At 43.6% G+C, this 23964-nt stretch overlaps 1 protein-coding gene across 3 annotated transcripts in view; it reads left to right on the top strand.

Annotated features, from left to right (window-relative positions):
• The window catches only part of ARIH2 (ariadne RBR E3 ubiquitin protein ligase 2), a 1499383-nt gene that overhangs the window by 723337 nt on the left and 752082 nt on the right, over positions 1 to 23964 (top strand). The gene's annotated exons all lie outside the window — the stretch shown is intronic.

The following is a 23964-nucleotide window of genomic DNA, read 5'->3' as shown; positions in this document are numbered from 1 at the left end:
GACATGCCTGGCTTAGGGAACAATTCTTGCTTGATCATGTGAAAGCTAAATTACTAGATGCTCCTTTACAAAAGGATGTGCTATTTGGTACTAATGCTGAGGAGATACTACGGAAAATGGAAGAAAAAGCCAAATCTATGCAAACTGTCAAAGCTTTTCTACAGGTTCAACCACCACGTTTTAGCAGAAATTGGCCTTCTAAAAACTGGTCCTTTCCAGCCACAGACAAGCCTTAAAGAGGTAGATACAGGCGCTCAAGGGGCAGAGGACAATCGCAAGGGTCATATAGAGGCAGGCAATGGCAAACTCCAGCACCAAGAGGTGGCGAAGACAGTGCACAACAATACAGGAAACAAACCCAATGACTTCCTCCTTTCCATGCCAAGCAAGTCTCAGCTGGCAGCACCCTTGGGAGGAAAGCTGGCATTATTTACAAGAAATTGGCATATTGTCACAACAGACAAATGGATCCTGGACGTTATAAACAGAGGCTACAGATTTCATTTTCACACTCTTCCAAAAATGAGAGGCATGCCAAACCTGCCACACAATCAAAGGGCAGAGGCACAACTTCAAATTTCAAAGCTCATAGACATGAAAGCTATTCAAGAGGTACCAACTCACGAATAAGGTCAAGGTTTTTATTCAAGGCTATTTCTGGTACCAAGGAAAGGAACCGACTGGAGACCCATTTTGGACTTATCCATCCTAAACACATTCTTACTACTACCAAAATTCAAGATGCTCACATTACAGCAGCTTCTTCCCATGCTGGGCAAGGAGTTTTGGCTGGTAACATTGGACCTCAAGGAGGCATACCTGCATGTCCCAATCAGACAAAGCTGCAGAAGATACCTCAGATTTCTTGCAGGTTCAATTCACTATCAATTCTCTGCATTGCCCTTTGGCTTATCTACTGCGCCCAGAGTATTCACGAAATGCCTGGCATCAGTAATTGCCTACTGCAGACTTCAAGGGATACAAATTTACCCTTATTTGGACAACTGCCTGATCCAAGCGGACAGCAAGAACATACTTCTGGAGCATCTGGCTTATGCAACACGGTTACTGAATTCTCTGGGATACACAGTCAACAAAGAGAAATCCAGGCTAACACCATCACAGAAAATAACTTTCCTGGGTGCCAACTTGGACGCAAACACCAAGATGGCCTATCTTACGCCAGAAAAACAAGGGCAACTAACTCAGTACTTCAAAATACTAGCAAATTGTACCAGGCTTACTGCAAGGAAACTCCTGCAGGCTCTGGGCTTCATGGCATCTTGCATTCTTTTAATCCCATGTGCAAAGTTGCATATGAGGAAACTTCAGTGGTACCTAAAAAACCTATGGTCTCAACACAGCCACAGTTTGGAAACAATAATACCAATAATTCCATGTTTGCAAAAGGAATTTCTATGGTGGACCCAAGCATGTCAAACAAACACAGGTCTCCCATTCTGCAAGCCTCAAGCAAATCAAGTCATCACGACAGACGCCTCAGACTACGCCTGGGGGGCGCAATGACAGACAGGTGCATTCAGGGCAAATGGTCCCAAAAGGAAAAGCACCTTCACATCATTGAGAAAGAAATGCTAGCAGTGATAAATGCAATTACAGCTTTCAAGGACCTTCTGCATCCAGGACAATTATTGATAAGAACAGACAACAGCACAGTAATGTGGTACATAAACAAACAAGGAGGAACACATTCGTACCCCCTGTGCAGACTAGCCATGACACTTTGGACCTTGGCTCTGGAATGGCAAATCAAACTTCAGGCACAGTACTTGCCAGGTTTGGAAAACACGCTGGCAGACAATCTAAGCAGAAATATGACAGATCCACACGAATGGAAGTTGCATCCTCAAGTGTTTACAAAGATAATCCAGGCGTGGGGGAGGCCAGACATAAATCTCTTCGCCTCCCACAGGAATCATCAATTGGAAAAGTTCTGTTCAAGGACCTTTCATCCAAAGGCCTGGAGAGTAGAAGCCTTTTCGTTCATTTGGACAGCATGGACAGTTTAAGCCTTCCCACCTCTGCCTCTTCTGCCCAAGGTACTCTTGAAAGCAAGAGCAGACAGACCGAAGATGATACTGATTGCTCCAGACTGGCCAAGACAACACTGGTACCCTCTCCTGAGGAGACTAACACATACTCCTCCCTGGTCTCTACCTCTAATGCCTCTTCTGCTGACCCAGCACAACTACAAAACTCTTCACAGTCAGCTGAAAACACTCAACCTCGCTGCATGGAAAATTCCTTAACACCACAACAGACCCTACTCCCCAAAGAGGTGCAGGATGTCATTTTGGAGGCCAGAAGGCCATCTACTAGAAAGGCTCACTCCGCAAAATGGAAACGGTTTTGCTCTTGGAATGAGAAAAAAGGCCAGGACCCTAGAAAACTGAATTTGCCTCAGGTATTACAGTATCTAGCTGAGCTGCTGAACAGTGGACTTTCTTTTTCCTCCATAAAAATCCATGCCTCAGCCATTTCTGCAGAATTCAACATGGATCCACTCTTATTCTCTCATCCACTCTTAAGACAGTTCCTCAGAGGGGCTAAGAACATAAGACCACCAAGGAAACCGCCAATACCAGCCTGGGATCTTAATTACATTCTAGAAAAATTAACATTGCCTCCCTTTGAACCAGCTGCCTCAACAGATTTGCAATATTTGTCCTGGAAAACAGCCTTCCTTCTGGCCATTACCTCAGCTCGTAGGGTTTCGGAACTACAAGCCCTCATGGCTGTGCAGCCCTTTCTCATCTTCCGTCAGGACAGGGTTTCCCTTCGTACCAATCTGTCATTTATGCCTAAAGTGGTATCCAGGGTAGCTTTAAATCAAGCCATACACTTGCCTACCTTTTACCCCATCCTCAAAACAAAGGGGAAAGGCTGCTACACTCCTTAGACATCTACGTTATTATTTGGACAGAACAAAGCCTTTCAGGAAATCAGAACAACTTTTTGTGTCCTATGCTGTAGGAGCTCAAGGGAAGCCAGTTACCAAACAGACAATTTCCAAATGGATAGGCCACTGCATACGGTTTTGTTACTCCTATCATGGAAAATCTGTCCCTTCAGGCATCAGATCCCATTCCACCAGGGCCACAGCTACCTCTACAGCCTTCCTCAGGGGAGTTCCTACCAAAGACATTTTGGAGGCAGCCACTTGGAGTTCTGTGCATACCTTCACAAAACACTACCTGCCTTTATATTCCAAAACTAGAGCAGGCTTTGCCACTGCTGTGTTGCAGGGCATTCTGGCTCATACCAGTTCCACCTAGTGCCTACCACCCTGTGCGTAGCTTTGGGATTCTACCCATCTGTGATTACTGCAGCTGTATGCACGATGAACATAGTACAGTTTTGTACCTACCATAAATGTAGATGTTCGAGTGCTAATACAACTGCAGTACAGGTTTCCCTCCCTCCCTTCCCCTCTTGGTAAAGGCCTAGTGGCTAACACCTCCTCATACAACCTGATTGGGTTATCCTTCTATGGTGTATTTTCTTGCAACTACTGATTTTTGATTATATTGCATTGCTTGACTATATATATATATATATATATATATATATATATATATATATATATATATATATATATATGTGTATATATATAATATATATATATATATATATATATATATATATATATATGTATATATATATATGTGTATATATATATACATATATATATGTATATACATATATATATATATATATATATATATATATATATATATATATATATATATATATGTATATATATATATATATATATGTATATATATATATATATATATGTATATATAAGTTATGTATTGCCTTCCTTCTGGGGGCACCTGACATCTGGGGCAAGAAAGACTGAAGAATATGGCGTCGGCTATGTCTTCTATACCCCTGTCGCACTGACGTCAGGAAAGAAAGCGACAAGAACCGACGCCGGACCTAGACTTTGGAATTCGGCCGACCGAGGGACCGCCTGACGGCAGAGAACCCATCTGTGATTACTGCAGCTGTATTAGCACTCGAACATCTACATTTATAGTAGGTACAAAACTGTACTTTCTCCTAGCTTGAGGATACTGCTCACCACAGTACATGCCAAAAGTGGTTGGTCTTGTACAACTCATCCCTATATAGGGTACCATGTAGAGTCTGTGCTGCTTTCCACAGCTTCATTCATTGGTGAGTCTTGGATGGAAACGCTCATGTTTTTCAAAGATGGGAGGAGTCTACAGAAACACAGGGAGAATATGCAAACTTCAAATAGTTGACTAGAGGCCAGGATCGAACCTTGAACCTTGTGCATGGGAGGCAAAGTCCTTAACCACTACACCAAGTGGAAAGGCTGAAGTTTTCCTCTATCCCACAATATCTCTGCAAAGTGTCTTTCAAGAGGCTTAAGAGCATGGTTCACCAAGTCATGATCGATCTTCCATAGATTTGGCAGTAGGCTTTTTGGTCCTTCCTGTAGACAAAGTGGTTTAGCTTGTTAAGCTTGAATGGCCAACCCTGATGTTGTGGCATCTGTCTGAGACAAGACAAGAACTTCCAGCCTCCCCAGCAAGTTTGAATCCATTGCTGCTTTGGCTGCCCTTAAAAAAGGCTCTTACACAGCATAGTCTTAATATCCATACCTTGCATAAGGAATGAAGGACCATAGACAGATCTGACAGTTATGTTGTATGTCCATAGCATTTTTCATTAGGGCAATAAACTTGCTCTTTCTCCGTGTCACGCTCTGTCATGTGTTAAGGTTACAGAGAAAGTAAGGAGATGAAATGTGACCGTTACTGACGGGAAGAGTTACCTGGTGTACAACTCAGGCTCAGCTTGCAGTTTCAGATAATGGCAGTGCTTCTGTTGCCAGCCTTACCTAGAGACTTGCCCATAGTTCAGCTGATCAGCAGCAGACAGCCCCTATCGATAGTCATTGTAACACCTGCCTGCATCTGATTGACTTTGCTGTGCATACGTAGACAGCCCCTGACTGTAGAGCTGCTGCTTTAGGAGTAGTTGCAAAATCTCATTTGGAGAATATGGAAAGGGAAGGAAAAATTCTTTCCTCTGTTTCAGACTTCAGTGTATATCTTCTGTGATGCAGTGTAGCTCATGTCCGCTCTGGTTTTGGCATGACCAACCTCAGAAAAATAGTGAGAAGTCTTAAAGAAGCCAGTGTGGTTGTGATGACTTTGAGTGATTGCCAGCCCAGAGACGACAACATTTGGCAATGTCAGGGGTACCCTTGTTCTCATTTAAGGGGACAATATCTAATCCCTGAGGTTTTAATCAGCTCTACCATTCAGGAGGCAGTTAGGAGTTACATGACCCTGCATTTGCAGGCCATTGCACAAGGCAAGTGAATTAGAGCAGTAATATCCAGAGGCTGCACAATTCCATTCCACACTTCTCCCCTACCCTATTGTTTCCCCATGCCAGGTGTCTTGCCCATCAGAAGGTGGCAAATAAAATTTTGAAATATAATTTCATAAAACTAGAGGCATTCAAGAAGTAACACTTGACCAGAAAAATATTAGAATAGTACTGATGGCACCTTTTTATAATGCAAAAATACAAGGGATCTCAGGCCCATATATTAGATTTGAGCAGTCTAAGCACACTTTTCCCCAGAGGAACCATTAAAATAACCACAGTGCAGAACATCCTTCCTTCTGTATTGTAAAGAAACTGGATGTGCTGTTTAGACCTTCAAGATGCAGCTCAATACATAAAGATTACCAAGGAGTCCATGAGATTTTTGCACTTTTGGATAGGAGCGTGCTATTGTAATTTCTAGACTTTTCCATGTGGTCTCACCTCAGATGGTTGTAGTGAACCAGAGTATGCAAGGAGTGAAGGTGTTTACTTTCCTGGGCAACTGGTTTCTAGCCTGTCTAATGTGGGAAAAGCACAATTCTGTTCAAGAATCTCTTCTCTTAGTGTTGTTCATTTGGGAATTGCCATGAATAGTGAAAAGTTCCATTGGAACCCCCTCAAAAACAAACCTTTGTAAAGTGCCGTCTGGAGATTTTATCCTGTAGGGCCCACCTTCATTCAGGAAGGATCCTTTAATTACATAATGTTGTATCTCAAATTATTCATTCTCTGGATGTCACAGTGCTTTCTCATATACAAGAGTGTTGTGTCTAACAGCAGCAGCTGTATACATAGTCGTCTTGCCAGACTGTACTCAAGAGTTCTACAGTGGACTATGAAAGCTTAGAGGTCCCAAATGACAGACACATCAATATTTCCAGTGCTTGCACATTGCTTTGAAGGAGGTGGCTCTGCACTTCACACTAAACTCTGAGCAGTTAATTTCAAACCTTGGGTGACTTGGACTGCAGTTAATTTAGCCCTCTACAGCCTACACTAGTGAAGATAGCTGTTGCTGGGGAAGTATTAGTATGACTCCTTTGCATCTCCAGCAAGCAATTTTTTTCTCATCCTTCCTTTGGGAGAATGTCACAGGGATGCTGCTATTCACAAATGGCCTTCACAATTCCTTTACAACCCCCCCACCCACCATTATCCCTTAATTCAAATTTTATATGAAAAACCCATCTGGAGCACATCCAAAAATGTTTTTCATGTTTCACTGTTGCAGCCCTAACTTGTGTGATTTCCCACTCTGGAAGCCTGGCTACCAAAGAATAGTTTCCCTCCTGGAGCCAGCAGACGCACTATCCAACATCATTATGCTTGGGTGTAAGGGGAGATGGCCAGCATCATGATTTAACTCATTCACGAGCAGCTCAGAAAAAGCTGCCTGCTTAATTCCACCATAGGAACAACAGTGCAGCCTGAGCTCATTTTCAGAAAATCCATTTGTAATACTATACAGAAAACAAATGTTCATAACTGTTTAACTATAAGAGCTACCCTAAAAATGTAAACGTGAAAGTTGTTCAGCAGACACTGACCTTTCCAACAGTGTAAATGTTGATAGTGCATATCAAAGTCATTATTAAATATTTGGCAAGGAATGCTGATATTGTACATATTTTCTACCTTTTTGGAAAAGCAAAGCACAATATCTTGGTCTATGTACCATGCAGACCCATACAATTTGAATTTAATTTGTTAGTATGAATGTCAGCTTTAAAATGATACCTTAACCATTGCTGTGTGATGCTCCTTTCATGAGATATTCACAGAATTATGATTAATATATTATTTCTCATAATTGATAAATAAACAAAGCATGATATCTCATCACCTGTAACAGACAGAGCCTACATATCAGTGTAGAAGTTGTGCATCTGAATGTTGGCTTCAAAATGATGCATCATTTGTGTGATTACCATGCTTCCTCGCAAAGATACGGGCATAATAATGAGAAGTATTGTAAATGTATAATTTTCATATTCGTACAAGACTAAAACTGATATCTGTACGTGTGTACAGTGCACAGACACAGTTCTTTTACCATGTTGTAAGGAGTAACACTGTCTTCAAAATGAGGTATTACTTCACACAGTGAGATGCTCCCTCACAAAGTTATTTACCAAAATATGAAAAAAATCATAATTTCCATAACCTAAGTCTGAAACAAACTTTGATATCTGCCTATGAGTACAACATACAGGCACCATTCTTTTACCATGTTAGAACTATAAATAATCTTCTCAAAATTAGGTATTACTTAGCACATTCAGATGCTCCCTTGCAAAGTTATTTACCAAAATACGAAAAAAAAAATCATAATTTCCATAACCTAAGTCCGAAACAAACTTTCATATCTGCACATGTGTCAAACATACAGGCACAATTCTTTTACCATGTTAGAACCAGCAATACGGTCTTCAAAATGAGACATTACTTGGCACATTCAGATGCTCCCTTGCAAAGCTGTTTACCAAAATATGAAAAAAAATCATAATTTCCATAACCTAAATCCCAAACAAAAGTTTGATATCTGCACATGTGTCAAACATACAGGCACAATTATTTTACCATGTTGGAACCAGCAGTACTGTTTTCAAAATGAGGTATTACTTAGCACATTCTGATGTTCCCTTGCAAAGTTATTTACCAAAAATATGAAAAAAGTCATAATTTCCATAACCTAAGTCCGAAACAAACTTTGATATCTGCACACGAATACAACATACAGGCACACGAATACAACATACAGGCACCATTCTTTTACCATGTTAGAACCATCAGTACTGTCTTCAAAATGAGGTATTACTTAGCACATTCAGATGCTCCCTTGCAAAGTTATTTACCAAAATATGAAAAAATCATAATTTTGTAAACGTCTGGCCTTGTGAGCTGCCCATTGACTGTTTGCTGTTTTCCGTATCTGTTTGCCATATCCTCTAAAACAATCAAACTGAACCATGTTATAATGCTATCACAAACATTTTCTTCTCCAGCTCTACTTACTAGCATAGCTAAATACTCTTTCACAAACCTTAAATTAAGAAAAAATAAGAGTCACATTTCCTCTGGATGAAATAACACAGATCAGTATGGCCTTCAGTAATTTAATATAATTGAATCTTACACATTTTTGCACTACATGCATCTAAGCATTGAAAAGGCCAAAGCAACAAATAAAAAAACTGAAAGCCGATAAAGGTTTCTTCATCTTTAAACTCACGGAAATAAACCGTGGAAGAAAACATAATAATGTACAAGTACAGCAACTTGGAAATAAAGCCTTCCTGATGGGGCTCATACGGTAATTGAAACTATTAGAATAAAGCACAAACCATTCATGAAGTAAATAAAGGTCCATAAAAGCATATGATGGTTGGCCAAGGCAACTCAGATCATACATCAATGCACTACCGTTTATGCTGCTAGACTACACATAATATAAAATAACTGACTCTGTACAGATAATCCAAAATAGACTAGAAAACTTTGTTCTCCACCAATGCTTTTCATTAGCACCTTACCCCCGCCTTCCGAGAAGCACAGCATGCATAATAAATGTGCATCAATAAAGCTTTAATAAAAAAAAAAAAAATTTTGCACTATTCAGCATTAATAAAAATGAGATATGTCTCATGCATGGCACTTATTAATCTTTCAAATGCAGCAACCCATCATCTTAAAAAGAGCAGAAGAACTCCCCCGTCATACACCAGTACTGGCATGTACGCACCAGCATGCATTCAGCAGTAATAGTTTATACACAGGAGTGTAAAAAATCTCAACACGCCACCACCTATACAAAAAGCTACGACCCATGGAGAGTTTATATAGTGTACGCTAGGTCTGAGATCCAAGAAGACACCTACATAGGAATGGTTCTGATGGATGTACCTCATTCCTCAGATATGCTGGCCTCCAAACAGGCACTGCCAAATGTAAAAGTGAGGACTGTGGAAGTGTAGGTGTCTGATCTGGGGGCTGAAAAGGTACCTCAGCTAAATTAGCACCCTCAGACCAGATGGAAACATTAGGCACCTACATAATATCTGTTATGTCCCTTTCCAGTTTTTCCCTTGTTTTCCTCTTCTGCCCCCCCCCCCCTTCTAAAATGAAACAATCTGGTCAACACCATACTGGATCAGTCTAAGGCATCAAGTCTCTAACTTCAGGGGCTTGTGAAGGAGAGATGTAGGGAGATGTAGACTAATCTGAAAATTCTCGGGGCTGAAGCCTTAGCAGACATTGCAGTGCTGGACAGCATGCTCTGCTCCAAGGCAAAAAAAAAAAAAACAAATAAAACCAAAGTGACTTGCAGTAGACATAATCCTGACAGCAGTAGGGATGATCACTATCTGCAACTGACACTCATTCATTTATTGGGTGCAAACAGGCTGCCTGATCTATGGGAGGGCTGATAATTGTCAGGAAGAGGGGGAGAAAGAAGAGCAGAAAATAAAACCTAAATGACGACTTCCAAATAATGTCAAACAGCTCTCTGATGGCCTCCTCTTGATGTACCCTTTGCACAGTAATGCAATTACACACACACACACACACACACACACACACACACACACAGAGTTCATTCACTCCTTCACCAATCGCTCTCTCATACGCACATGCAGGCACTTCTGCATTTATACACACACTGCATTCATTCATTTACCGATCGCTCTCTCATACACACACGCAGGCACATCTACATTCATACACACACTCTGCATTCATTCATTTACCGATCGCTCTCTCATACACACATGCAAGCACATCTACATTCATACACACACTCTGCATTCATTCATTTACTGATCGCTCTCTCATACACACATGCAGGCACATCTACATTCATACACACACTCTGCATTCATTCATTTACCGATCTTTCATACACGCATGCAAGCACATCTACATTCATACACACACTCTGCATTCATTCATTTACCGATCGCTCTCTCATACACACATGCAAGCACATCTACATTCACACACACACACTCTGCATTCATTCATTTACCGATCTTTCTCTCATACACACATGCAAGCACATCTACATTCATACACACACACTGCATTCATTCATTTACCGATCGCTCTCTCATACACACATGCAAGCACATCTACATTCACACACACACACTCTGCATTCATTCATTTACCGATCGCTCTCTCATATACACACACGCAAGCACATCTACATTCATACACACGCACTGCATTCATTCATTTACCAGTCGCTCTCTTATACGCACATGCAGGCACTTCTACATTCACACACACACTCTGCATTCATTCATTTACCGATCGCTCTCTCATATACACACACGCAAGCACATCTACATTCATACACACACACTGCATTCATTCATTTACCAGTCGCGCTGTCATACACACATGCAGGCACTTCTCCATTCACTATCACTACACTAAAACACAGCTGACATTTAGCCAAGGTGAAGTGCATTTTGAAAGAAGTTACTGTAGGACAAACTAGCTTTCTCCACAATAAAAATGCAAAAAGAATATTTAAACAGGCATTGCCGTGTGTGCTTGGTATGGAAACTGCAGCTGCACTTTTTATTTAAAGACACAAAATCAGTGTTTGAAAGACACAAATGTCTGGCAACAGTAGTTATAAATGCAGTTAAAAAGATATTCCACGTTATACAATATAGTAGCCATGTAAAAGAAATCTTACGACGTCTGCATTGTAAAAGTTCAACAGTTGGTTTAACATTTTGTTAGACTATTGCTTGATGTCTGCTGCACACTGTTATATACGAAGAACTTAGTTTGCACAGCTAATGTATGGCAGCAACTTGAAGTAGAATGTATTATATACATAAACGGAGCACTCTTGCAGAAACAAACAAGCACAGTACCTCACCACTTAGGTACGGAACGGCAGGAAAAGAAGGTAGTTGTTGCGCTGAGCTGACCGGGAACTCTAAAGTCCAATGCCTGAACGGGAACTCCTGGTAGTGCCTATATGGCGGTCCCTGAATTCCTTGACTGATGAAATAAAATAGAGGATTCAGTAGCAGGTAAAATCTCCAGTTCTTCGCAGAAAGAAGGAAATACCTGCTGCTGGACCCACTATTTATTAGGGGAGAACAAAAGAAGCTTAGGTTGGGGATGGAGGTGTTATGCAAGTGGTGGCTCGGAATGCAAGAATCCGATTGGCTGCCACCACTTGCTTAGCAAGAACTTTTCAAACGCTTTTTCTGAAAAAACTTCAGTGTGACCTTAATGTTAAAACACACTGAATCATAACTAGATATGATAAATTACATATTTAGTTACGATTTCAGTGTGTTTTACATTAAGGTGAACTACAAATCAGCTGTACACTTTCTCTCGCTTATGGAAGCACTCTGGGATAACGGCTTGAAAATTGTATCTTCTCATGGCGCGTTCGGGCTTAAACACACAGGCGCCATGAGAAGGTACTCGGGGTTACCCAAAGCTGAGTCCCAGTCAGTGGATTGGTCAGTCGGTCCACACCAGAGAAAGAAGACTCTAGAAAGCCAAGTATCCCGTTGGGGAGTCCGTAAGTAAACGATGAAAGTGCTAAATTGGACTGTGTTTTATTTGCTTTGGATACTGCTGTCATCGTCATGTTGTCATAATTTGGGGAAGATTGTTATCTTATTATTACAGAACAGTGGGTGCTAAATATGTGTTAGGTAGTCCAGTCTCACCTTCATTTTTACATATGGGTTCGGAGCCGACTCGGCTGATTTTCAAGCTCGAAGACTTCTGGTTGGCTCGTGGCTAAGCAGGTATCCCATGGTGCACAAGTGCAATCCCCAGATCTCGTTTGCCACGTCGACGAGTTTGAATGTGCTTCTCTTGGCTCTAGCCAAGTCTTTGCCAATTTTCATTATTTTAGTATCTTTTGCATAGTTATTGAGTATATACATTATAGGACTTTATCTTTATTGTCTGGTGGTTGTTGTGTGACCTTATTAGTGGCATCCTGTGTACCAGTATATCTAAACCATTCGTTTTGGCGGTTTCGCTTTTTTATTCCTGTTATTTAGTTAGGATTTACCTAAATTACCTTGTGGCTTTGTGTGACTAGTATAGTAGTCTCCTGTTTTTCAGTAGTTAGTCGCACTTGCTTTTTCTTGTCTAGAGAATTTGTTTGGTGAGTTCACCGTTTTTAATCAATAGGGACTCCTGTTGATTATTTCCTGTGAAGCGATTGTTGTTGACTGGTGGTCTTTAGCGGGGACCCACTAAAGTCTTAATTTCTTACAGTTGTTAATTTGCTACCCTTGAGCGCGCGCATGTGTCTGTCTGTGTGTGTGTGCGCCCTGCCAGTGGTGCAAGCACTCTTCCCTCCCAGGGCTCCCACTTCGGTCTCAGTCCCTACTCTCTCCAGAGACAGCAGAGACCCGCAGCCTCAGGAGCCACAGGCTGGTGACGCCCACTCTTCCGGGGCATCCCTAGAAGGTCCTTTTGAGGAGCCCGCGTGGAAGAGAGTATGCAAGAGGAAGCATATTGACTCCGAGTTTCTGACATCAGACACTGACCTCGATGAGTCGGAGGGGTCCCCTAAGTCGTCCTCTGATGATGTCTCCTTTGTGGACATTCTAGAGATCCTTAAACAGAGGTGCGACTAGCCCACTGTCAACCCTTCTGATGAGGAGTCAGTGTACCTGAAGGCTTTCGGGTCTCAACCCTCTGCCTCTTGGGTGTCTCCAACTTTCAACGAGCTAATGGAACTGGTTAGTGGAAAGGTGTGGGATACCCCAATGCCGTGGAGCCAGTACCTAGAAGACCAAATAAGTTCCTGTCTGCCCCTCCTAGAAAATAATTCTTGTCTAAGGACGTTCCCATAGATGCCGTGGTGGTGGCGGCAGCCACAAAGAAAGTTGGCGGAGACTTCTTCCTCTGTACATACGCCAAACAAGGAGTCTCGACAGACAGATTTGGGAAGCGCATATTTAGTTCAGCAGCCTTTACACTTCAATCCCTGAACTATCTTACCCATTTCACGAGGTTGCAGAGGGATCTCCTCAAGGAGTTAGGAGATTCCATACAGGGTGCTTGTCCTGAGGGATTCCCGGATAGGATCTGTGCTCAGTTGTCCACCCTAAAATCTGTAGTTAACTCCTCCATGCGGCTCATATCTCATGCGGCTGATGGAGCGAACAGAGAAGAGGGTTCAGGAGTTGCCCTTAGGCGCCACTCCTGGATGCACTTGTGTAATTTTGCGGAGCCGTTTAAGTCCACCTTCACCAATGCCCCATTTGATGGTTCCTCCTTGTTTGGTTCCAAGGCAAAAGATACACTCACTCGGTGTGAACAGGAAGGAAAGACTCTCTGCCGTGGGAGTCCATTTTACCGTCCCCTCTTGACCATACCCCAAAGGTCAAAGGGGAGGTAAGATGTGGTTCAAAAAGTCCCAAAGGGCCTTTCCAGACAGAGTGAATCCTCATTCAGAGGCAGAGGGAGGAGGAAATGGTAGACATCGCCCTAGAGACAGGGGCAGTCCGCCATATCAGCAAGGCCATGGTTCCTTTCGAGGGCAGCCTTATCAGTACTCCTGATGTGGGGCTTGACTGCGTTTCTCTGGGGCCAGTCAGGGGTCACATCTCATTGTATCCAGAAGCCTGGCTACATTTAACCCAAGACAAGTGGGTACAAAGAGTTGTTACCAGGGGATATATTATACCCTTTTCCCTTCCACCATCTGTTCCCAAGAAGATCCCAGATGTTTCACCCAATCACAGGGATCAGGCAACTGTGGAGATCAACATGTTGCTCTCAAAAAGAGTCATCCAGCCCGTGCCAGCAGACCAGATAGAATCCGGAACTTACACAAGGTTCTTTTTAGTCCCAAAACAAACCGGAGACTGGAGGCCAATGTTGGACCTCAGCAGATTAAACGAATCCGTGAAAAAGGACAAGTTTTGGATGGTAACACTGCAGTCGATACTCCTGTTGTTCGGGAAAGAGTATTGGATGTGCTCTGCAGATCTCCAAGACGCCTACTACCATATAAAAATGGACAAGGCGTCAAGGCGGTATCTACGCTTCCGGCTTTGAGCCAGCCATTATCAGATGTTCATCGTGTTACCCTGCTGTAGTCATCACACTTGGGTTATCCTGCCGTCAGGCGGTCCCGCAGTCGGCCCGAGTTCCAAGGTCTTGGTCCGGTGCCGGTTGCTGTCACCTCCTCCCTGACGTCAGTGCACCCAGGGGTATACAAGAGGCGTGCAACGCCATTTTCTTCAGTCTTTCTTGCTGCGCAGTTCGCAAGTGCAGGTCGGCCGACACCTGAGATTTTCAAATCAAATTTCAGTCCGAAGTCTTCAATAAAGCTAAGTACCCCGTTGCGGAAACTTTTCTTGCCTCAGTCCGATGTCAGAAAAAGTTAATTGCATTTCTTGTGGGAAGCAAATACCTCATAAGGACTTCCATTCTTTTTGTATTCCTTGCCTAGGCCCAGACCACAACGTCACAGGTTGTCGGTTTTGTGCTAGGTTTAATAAACGAACTGTCAAACGCCGTTTTGACTTCGCATGACATTACTTTGGTAGGAAATGTAATTATATCATGCCATCGGAGCAGCCGATGACCAGCATGCATACAAAACGCAAGGATAAGGACAGGCAGCCTAGGATCAAGCCAGACTCCGAGGCCTCTGCTGGGCCTGTCACTGGTTCTCCGGTTTTCAGTGAGGCGCCTACGCAGCCCCTGACGACCGCAGAACTAGAACCCCAGACAGCTGCGGATTCTCAACCGGAGTGTACTAGGCCGTCGCAGCCATCTTCATTAGGCCCTCCCGACACCGGAGCAGAAGGAGATCCCGGTGCAGTAGAAACACCTTCGGTTGCAGAAGGTGTCTTCAGACCGAATACACTCACCATTAAATCTTATGCTAAGCTTAAAACTCCATTAAAACCTAAAAAGACTGCACATCAGTCTCCAGTTCAAGGCCCCATGCCTAAGAAACAGATGCTTAAGATGGCTGAAGATTTGATTACCCTAACCAGGGGTTCCCATCCCCCTCCAGATAAAAGACCAAGACAAGAGGAGGATTATGCTTCCTCTGACCAGGTTTCAATTTCCTCAGATTCCTCTGAGAAACAGGATTACGCTTTTCCCCCTTATGAAGACTCTGATGCTGACGACTCTATTCCCTCAGCATCTCCCCCTGAAGACTACTCCTTTGGGGAACCTTTACACACCATGAGGGAACATTTCCACTGGGAAGGCCAGGACTACTCTGATTCTAAGAAAAGGCTCCGAGAGTTCCTTTTACTACCCCAACACAGACCACTGGCTATATCCCTCCAGTTTTAAACATTGTGGAGGATGTTTACTTGGAGTTTAGTCTAAATCCAGACTCTCTACCTCCTGCTCCAGCCAAACCAGACAGATACTACAGAGTACCTGATTCACACAAATTCCTTTATAAAAGCCCTGTGGCTGACCCAGAAACAATTTCCCAGGGTCCCAAAGGAGCTAAAGCTTCTATGGCTAAAAATCCTGTACCATCTGAAAGGGATTCCAGAGCCCTAGATAGATGGGGAAAGAAGATATACACCTCAGCTACTCTGGCTATGAGAGCATTAAATTGTCAAGTTTCACATGCTGAAATATCAGCACTTCCTAATGTCTCAATTAAAACAAAAAATGAGCACACATTCTGAACAGTCTGAATTCAAGGAAATGCAGGATCTGTTGCATGCAGCTGAACAGGTGGGCAAACATACTGTACAATGTGGATTTGATGCATTGGAAGCTTCCTATAGAGCAGCTGTTACTGGGTCTGTCATACGTAGACATGATTGGGTAAAAGTACAAACCCTACCTGATTGTGTTAAAGCAAAATTATTGGATGCACCTTTACAGCAGGATGTATTATTTGGTGTCAAAGCAGAAGAGGTTTTAAAGAAAATGGAGGATAAGGCAAAGTCTATGCAAACGGTCAAGGATTTTTTACAGGTACAACCCCCTAATTTCAGCAGAAATTGGCCAACAAAAAAAATGGTCCTTTCCAGCTTCTGACAGATCACAGAGGGGCAAATACAGGCGCCCAAGGAGTAGAGGTCAGTCACAATGCCCTTACAAACCTCGCCAATGGTGTACTGCTACCCAGAAAGGAGGAGAAGACAGACCCCAAACTAGCAGAAGGCAAACACAATGACTCAACCCTCAAACTTCCAAGCAAATCTGTCTTGGCAGCTCCCTTGGGAGGAAAATTAGCACTTTTTGCAGACAACTGGCACATAATCACAAAAAACAAATGGGTCCTAAACATCGTCTCACAAGGATACAGATTCCACTTTCATACCTTGCCAAGGATGAAAGGAATGCCAAACCTGCCACCAAATCAGTGGGCAGAGGCACAAAAACAAATTACAGCTCTCATGGACATGAGAGCCATTCAACAGGTACCTACACAGGAGCAAGGACAAGGATTTTACTCAAGACACTTTCTAGTCCCCAGAAAGGACAAAGCATGGAGACCCATTCTGGATCTTTCAGTTCTGAACACCTATCTGCAAGTACCAAAATTCAAGATGCTAACACTACAGCAACTTCTTCCCATGCTGGGCAAGAAGGCTTGGCTAGTAACGTTGGATCTCAAGGTGGCGCATACCTGCATGTCCCTATCAGACAAAATTGCAGAAGATACCTCCGCTTCATTGCAGGTTCAACCCATTATCAATTCTTTGCACTGCCGTTTGGCTTATCTACTGCGCCCAGGGTCTTCACAAAATGCCTGGCACCAGTAATTGCATACTACAGACAAAGAGGAATTCAAATATACCCATACCTGGACGACTGCCTTATTCAAGCAGAAAGCAAGGACATTCTTTTAAAGCATCTGGCATTTGTCAAACACCTTCTAAGTTGCCTAGGGTACACAGTAAACGAAAAGAAATCAAAACTAGTGCCCTCACAAAACATAATACTCCTGAGTGCCAGCTTGAATACAACGGCCCAGGTGGCTTATCTCACGCCAGACAAGCAACAACAGCTGACTCGATACTTCAAATTAATGGCAACAAAGACCCAACTCCCTGCAAGAAAATTTCTGCAGGCCTTGGGATTCATGGCATCTTGCATACTACGAATACCATTTGCAAAACTGCATATGAGGAAATTACAATGGTACCTGAAAAGCGTATGGACTCAGCACAGCCACAGCTTGGAAACAATCATGCCACTTATTCCCCGTCTTCAACAGGAGTTTCTATGGTGGGCACAGGCATGTCACCTCAACAAGGGTCAGCCTTTCACCTTACCCACAGCCAGGCAAACTATAACAACAGATGCATCGAACTATGCCTGGGGAGCACACATGGCAAGACAGTGCATTCAGGGTAAATGGACTACAGATCAAAGGCATCTGCATATCAATCAAAAAGAAATGCTAGCAGTACAGAATGCCCTAACAGCTTTCAAGGACCACTTACACCCAGGAAAACTAATAATAAAGACGGACAATACCACAGTAATGTGGTACATAAACAAACAAGGGGGAATGCATTCCTACCCTCTATGCAGGCAAGCAGTGACCTTGTGGAACACAGCACTGTCTTACCAAGTTCAACTACAAGCACAGTTCCTGCCAGGAAAGAAAAACACATTGGCAGACGCCCTAAGCAGAAACATCATGTATCCCCACGAGTGGAAACTAGATCCACAAGTATTTGCTATGATAACTCAAAAATAGGGACGCCCAGACATAGATCTGTTTGCCAACCCCCAAAATTACCAACTTCAAAAATGTTGCACAAGGACATTCCACCCACAAGCTTGGAAAGTGGACACCCTCTCATTCAGTTGGAAAACATTAACAGTGTATGCCTTTCCTCCACTGCCTCTTCTAGCAAAGGTACTGCTGAAAGTCAGATTAGAGAGGCCACAAATGATACTCATTTCACCAGACTGGCCACTCCAGCACTGGTATCCAATTCTAAGGAACATTGCCCACTATGGATTTTACCACAAATTCCTCACCTGCTCACCCAGGGAGACAATCAGATTCTACACAGCCAGCTCAAGACTTTAAACCTGGCTGCATGGCAAATTACCTAAACAACCAGCCAACACCTCTATCCAAAGCTGTTATGAATGTCATTCTGGAGGCCAGGAGGCCCAGCACCAGGAAAACCTATTCAGACAAATGGAAAAGATTTTGCGCCTGGAACCAGGCTAAAGGCCAAAATCCCCTTGATCCAAACATTCCTCAGATTCTACAATATTTAACTGAGGTGTTGCACAAAGGACTTTCCTTTTCATCTGTTAAAATCCACGCCTCAGCAATTTCAGCTCATTACAACACGGATCCTCCTTTATTTTCACATCCACTCCTAAGACAGTACCTCAGAGGGGCTAAGAACATAAGACCGCCAAGGAGAGCACCAACACCTACTTGGGATCTCAACTTTGTTCTGGAAAAGCTTACACTGCCGCCCTTTGAACCAGCTTTTTCAGCTGATTTAAAATTTCTTTCATGGAAAACTGCCCTGCTACTAGCAATAACTTCAGCTAGAAGAGTCTCAGAGCTACAGGCACTAATGGCTGTGGAGCCTTTCCTCATTTTTCATCAAGACAGAGTCTCTCTACGAACTGACCCTTCCTTTATGCCAAAGGTGGTATCCAGTGTGGCCCTAAATCAAACCATTCATTTTCCCACCTTTTTTCCAAATCCCCAGAACAAAGGAGAAAGACTCCTGCACTCTTTGGACATTCACAGGCAATTACGTTACTACTTGGATAAAACTAAGGCTTTCAGAAAATCTGACCAGTTCTTTGTAGCCTATGCGGCAGGATCACAAGGAAAAGCCATTTCAAAACAGACCATTTCAAAATGGATAGGACATTGCATATGTTTCTGCTACACGCATCATGAGAAACCGGTACCTGCTAACATTAGGTCCCACTCCTCCAGGGCTACAGCTACATCAGCAGCCTTTCTCAGGGGTGTGCCAACCAAGGATATTCTGGTAGCTGCAACTTGAGTTCAGTGCACACCTTCACCAAACACTATCACTTACCTCTATATTCTAAGACTAGAGCTGGTTTTGCCACTGCAGTTTTGCAGGGCCTACTAGCTTCCTCTAACCCTGTTTAACTCCACCACCCATCCTTAGCTTTGGGATTCAACCCAAGTGTGATGACTGCAACAGGGTAACACGAACATAGTACAGTTTTGTACATACCATAAATGTAGATGTTCGAGGTGTTCACCCTGCTGCAGTCCAGGTTACCCTCCCTTGATCCCCTCTGAACTAGCTGGACTTATCTATACCTTTCTATCCTGTGTAACCTCTGTGGTGTATTTGCTTGTGCCTGAAGGTATTGTTTTATTTCTATATGTACAATTTTATATAGCTATATGTATTGCCTACCTATTGGGGGCACCTGATATCTGGGGCAAGAAAAACTGAAGAAAATGGCGTTGGATGCCTCTTATATACCCCTGGCACAGTGACGTCAGGGAGGAGGTGACAGCAACTGGCGCCAGACCAGGACTTTGGAACTCGGGCCGACTGGGATCGCCTGACGGCAGGATAACCCAAGTGTGATGACTGCAGCAGGGTGAACACTCGAACATCTACATTTATGGTAGGTACAAAACTGTACTTTTCGTGCTCTGCCCTTTGGTCTCACCACAGCCCCCAGGGTGTTCACCATATGCATGGCAGTAGTGACAGCTCACCTGAGACGTCAGGGATTCCAGGTGTTTCTGTATTTGGACAACTGGCTCCTGACCGCCCCCACCAGGCATCTACTTCTCCAAAACAGGAACATCACCATCCAGCTTTGTACTCAACTAGGGATCTCCATAAATTGGAAAAAATCTGCATTACTGCTCTTGCAATCTGTGATTTTTACAGGCGCAGAGGTAGACACAGTGGATATGACAGTTTTGTTTTCCCGCCGTAAGAGCACAAAACCTTATCTCACAAGTTCAGCAACTTCTCCCACTTCAGAAGGTCAAAGCAAAGTGGATTCTTCATCTTCTTGGAATGATGGCCTCACCCATTCTGTTAATACCTCTAGCCAGGTTGCATATGAGAATCCGTCAATGGCTCCTGTTCTCCCAGTGGTTGTTCCAATATCTACCACTGAATCACTCTATTCTGCTGACAGAATCATGCAGAAAGGACCTTCGTTGGTGGATAGCCCCCAACAATTTGCTCATGGGAGCTCCCTTTGTGCCTGCCTAACCAGTTGCCACTGTGACCACGGATGCCTCCCAGGTCCGGTGGGGGGGGGGGTCATTATCTGGGCAGGATGGTCCACGTCACATGGCAAGAACATGAGGCTCATCTGCATATCAACGTTCTGGAGATGAGAGCGGTGCTTCTGGCATTGCAAGCACTTCAGGACCTTCTTCCTCCAGGGACGATTGCGATACAATCGGACAACATGTCGGTTGTGTGGTATATCAACAAACAGGGCAGTACCAGATCTTACCCACTCTGTCGAGAGGCCATGCGAGTTTGGGAATGGGCGATCTTTTACCAGCTCTTTCTGGTGGCAACGCACATTCCGGGGACAACCAACGTGATAGCCGATAAGCTGAGCCGGGCAATCCTGCTGTCCCACGAGTGGTCTCTGAAATGGGAAATAGTGGAACAGATTTTCCTAAAATGGGTACAACCTTGCTGCGACCTTTTTGCCAGTCCAGTCAATGCCAAGTGCAGCAGTTATTTTTCCCTAATTCCCCCTCCTGGGGAAGCACCCAGAGACTCTCTGGTATACGATTGGCCCACGGGACTTCTCTGTGCCTTCTCCCCAAAGTGATACAAAAAGCCAACCAACTGGGAAGCAAGTTGATCTTCATTGCTCCTTACTGGCTTCATCAGGTCTGGTTTCCCTTCCTCGAGCCTCTTCTTGACGATCCTTGGATCCTGGACCCAGTTCCAGATGTATTGACCCACATGTCTGGTTCGCTACACCCCTCTCTCCACACCCTCAAATTGACAGCTTGGCTGATCCAGTTCCATCTCTAGTCAGGCTTCATGATGTTTCATCATCGGTGTCCCATATTCTTTTATTCTCTTATAAACCATCAACCAGAAGGCTGTATGACAGTAAGTGGAAAAGGTTTTCTATTTGGGCACAGAAAATGAATGTGGATCAGTACACTGCTCCCGTTCCCGTAATTTTGGAATTCCTTTCAGAGCATTTTCAGCAGGGATCTGCCGCAACCACCATCAAAGTACATTTGGCGGCTATTTTACATTTTTGTTTGGTATCTCCAAATGTTAACCTTATGTTGCATAAGTTATGTAAAACCTTCTTGAGAGGAGCCACCCTGCTGAGACCACCTTTACCTGTGGCTTCTTGGGACTTAAATTTTGTGTTGTCCAAACTAACATCACCTCCTTTTGAACCATCTCATTCAGCTTTTTTAAAGTACTTGTCGTGGAAGACTGTTTTTGGTAGCTATTACATCAGCCAGACATGTTTCTGAGCTACATGCCCTGTCTATTAAACCACCTTATTTAGTTTTTCATAAAGACAGGGTTTCTTTACGTACCAATCCTTCGTTTGTCCCCAAAGTTTGATTTTCTGCCACAGTGAACCAGTCCATTGAACTCCCAGTCTTCTTTCCCAATCATTGCAATGCAGCGGAATACCGTTTTCACCAGTTGGATGTTCACAGACCAAAGAATTTCAAAAGTCAGACCAGTTTGTTTCCTTTTCTGATTCCAGATTGGGTTTGCCAGTTTCTAAGGTGACATTGTCCAACTGGATTTCGAGTTGCATAGCTTTCATCTACAGCTCGGAGGGCAGACTCTTGCCCCACAGGATCAAGGCTCACTCTATCAGGTCTCTGTCTACCTCTGCAGCCTTCCAAGCCAGGGTACCAATTGATCATATCTGTGCAGCAGCTACATGGGCAACCCTTCACACCTTTATTACTCATCATAAGTTGGATTTGGCGTCTAGAGGTAGAGCATCCTTTGGCTCCACGGTGCTCAGGAGTATCTTCCAATGAGCCACCCAAGAATAAGGCGCTAGGGACGCTGTCCCATATGTAAAAATGAAGGTGAGATTGGACTACCTAACATAAAGAAGTTATGTACTCCCCATAACGTTCCATGTTGGTGGTCCTTCCCACCCTTCATTTTTACCAACCCTCCCTCTTGCCCCCATCCTGGAAGATCTGGAGGTAATTTTATAAATTTCTTGGTTGGCGACCCTTTAGTATTGTTTGTTGGTTGAAGGTTTCTTTCTATCTCTTTCTATCGCTAGTGAGCAGCAAACAAGATCTGGGGATTCCACTGGTGCACCATGGGATACCTGCTCAGCCACGAGCCAACCAGAAGTCTTCGAGCTTGAAAATTGGCTGAGTCTGAGCAGAGGATCGGCTCCGAACCCATATGTAAAAATGAAGGGTGAGATGGACTGCCAACATGGAACGTTATGGTGAGTACATAACTTCGTTTTCAAAGGCTTACAAGCTCAAATTCAAGCAACCCTTGGTTTCTTCAGGCTTCCCAGACATTCCACCGAAACAAAAAAAAAACTGAGGAATTGCCTCAGATAGTTTATGTATATCTAGGGCTCTATGAAACCAGTACCAGAGCACTTATAAGGAAGAGGATTTTATTCCAGACTCTTCCTGGTACCCAGAAAAGAAGGTACATGGTGGCCAATACTAGAGCTGTCAAAACTCATCCTGTTCCAGCAGGTTCCAAAATTCAAGATGCTAATCCTTCAAAAACTTCTACCCATAATCTCACCCAATGCTCTCATGGATAGTCTGGATTTAAAAGATGCATGCCTTCACATCTCCATAGAGGAATCCCACAGAAGCTTCTTATTCTTCAGAGCAGGTACCAGTCACTGTCAGATGCTGTTTGTGTTTCACTGTTGCAGTCAATACACTTGGGTTATCTGCCTGCAGGTAGCCCTGATTCGGCCCGAATACCAGAGTCTTAGGTTCATAGGTTCATACTAGGCTATCTGCCCTAGGGCATTTATAAGCCTAGCCAGAGTGTGTTTGGCTTTCGCCACCCATTTTAAATTAATTTTGCTATGCCCTTTTTCGAGGTTAGTATACTGTGCCTCTGTCTAACAGTGACACAGAAGTGATACCCGGGGTAAACCTACGATCTCCCATTCACTCATCAAGATTCCTTTCGAAGAGAGTCAATGAGGGACTCTGCCTAACCTGGACTGGGATTTTATTCCAGAGTGAAGGGAGCCTCTGGGTTATGAATCTGTCCCTCCAGCATGTCCTATTTATTTCAGTGCTGAGGTTCAAGTCTCTCGAGCGCGTAGCTCGATGGGATTTGAATTTTCTGAGGTGCAGCTTGTCGATTAATTCCGGGTTGGACATGGCTTTATACGTCAGGCACAGATTGCCTCTGAGCAGGCGGTATGCCACTGAGTAGAGCTGGAGTTTCTTTAACCGGGCAGCATATGGCATCTGTTTGAGCCCTTTGATCCTCTTGGTGAGGTACTTTTAGGGTCTTTCCAGTTGCTGCAGGTGTCTGGTAAGGTACATCCCAAAAGGGGCATTGTACTCAATTATGGGCGTGAAGAGTGATGAGTAAAGAGGCACGATGA

Source organism: Protopterus annectens, chromosome 7.part1, assembly GCF_019279795.1.
Source record: "Protopterus annectens isolate FY-2018-M chromosome 7.part1, PAN1.0, whole genome shotgun sequence".
Classification (NCBI taxonomy): Eukaryota; Metazoa; Chordata; order Ceratodontiformes; family Protopteridae; genus Protopterus; species Protopterus annectens.
This window is presented reverse-complemented; position numbering and strand designations above follow the sequence as displayed.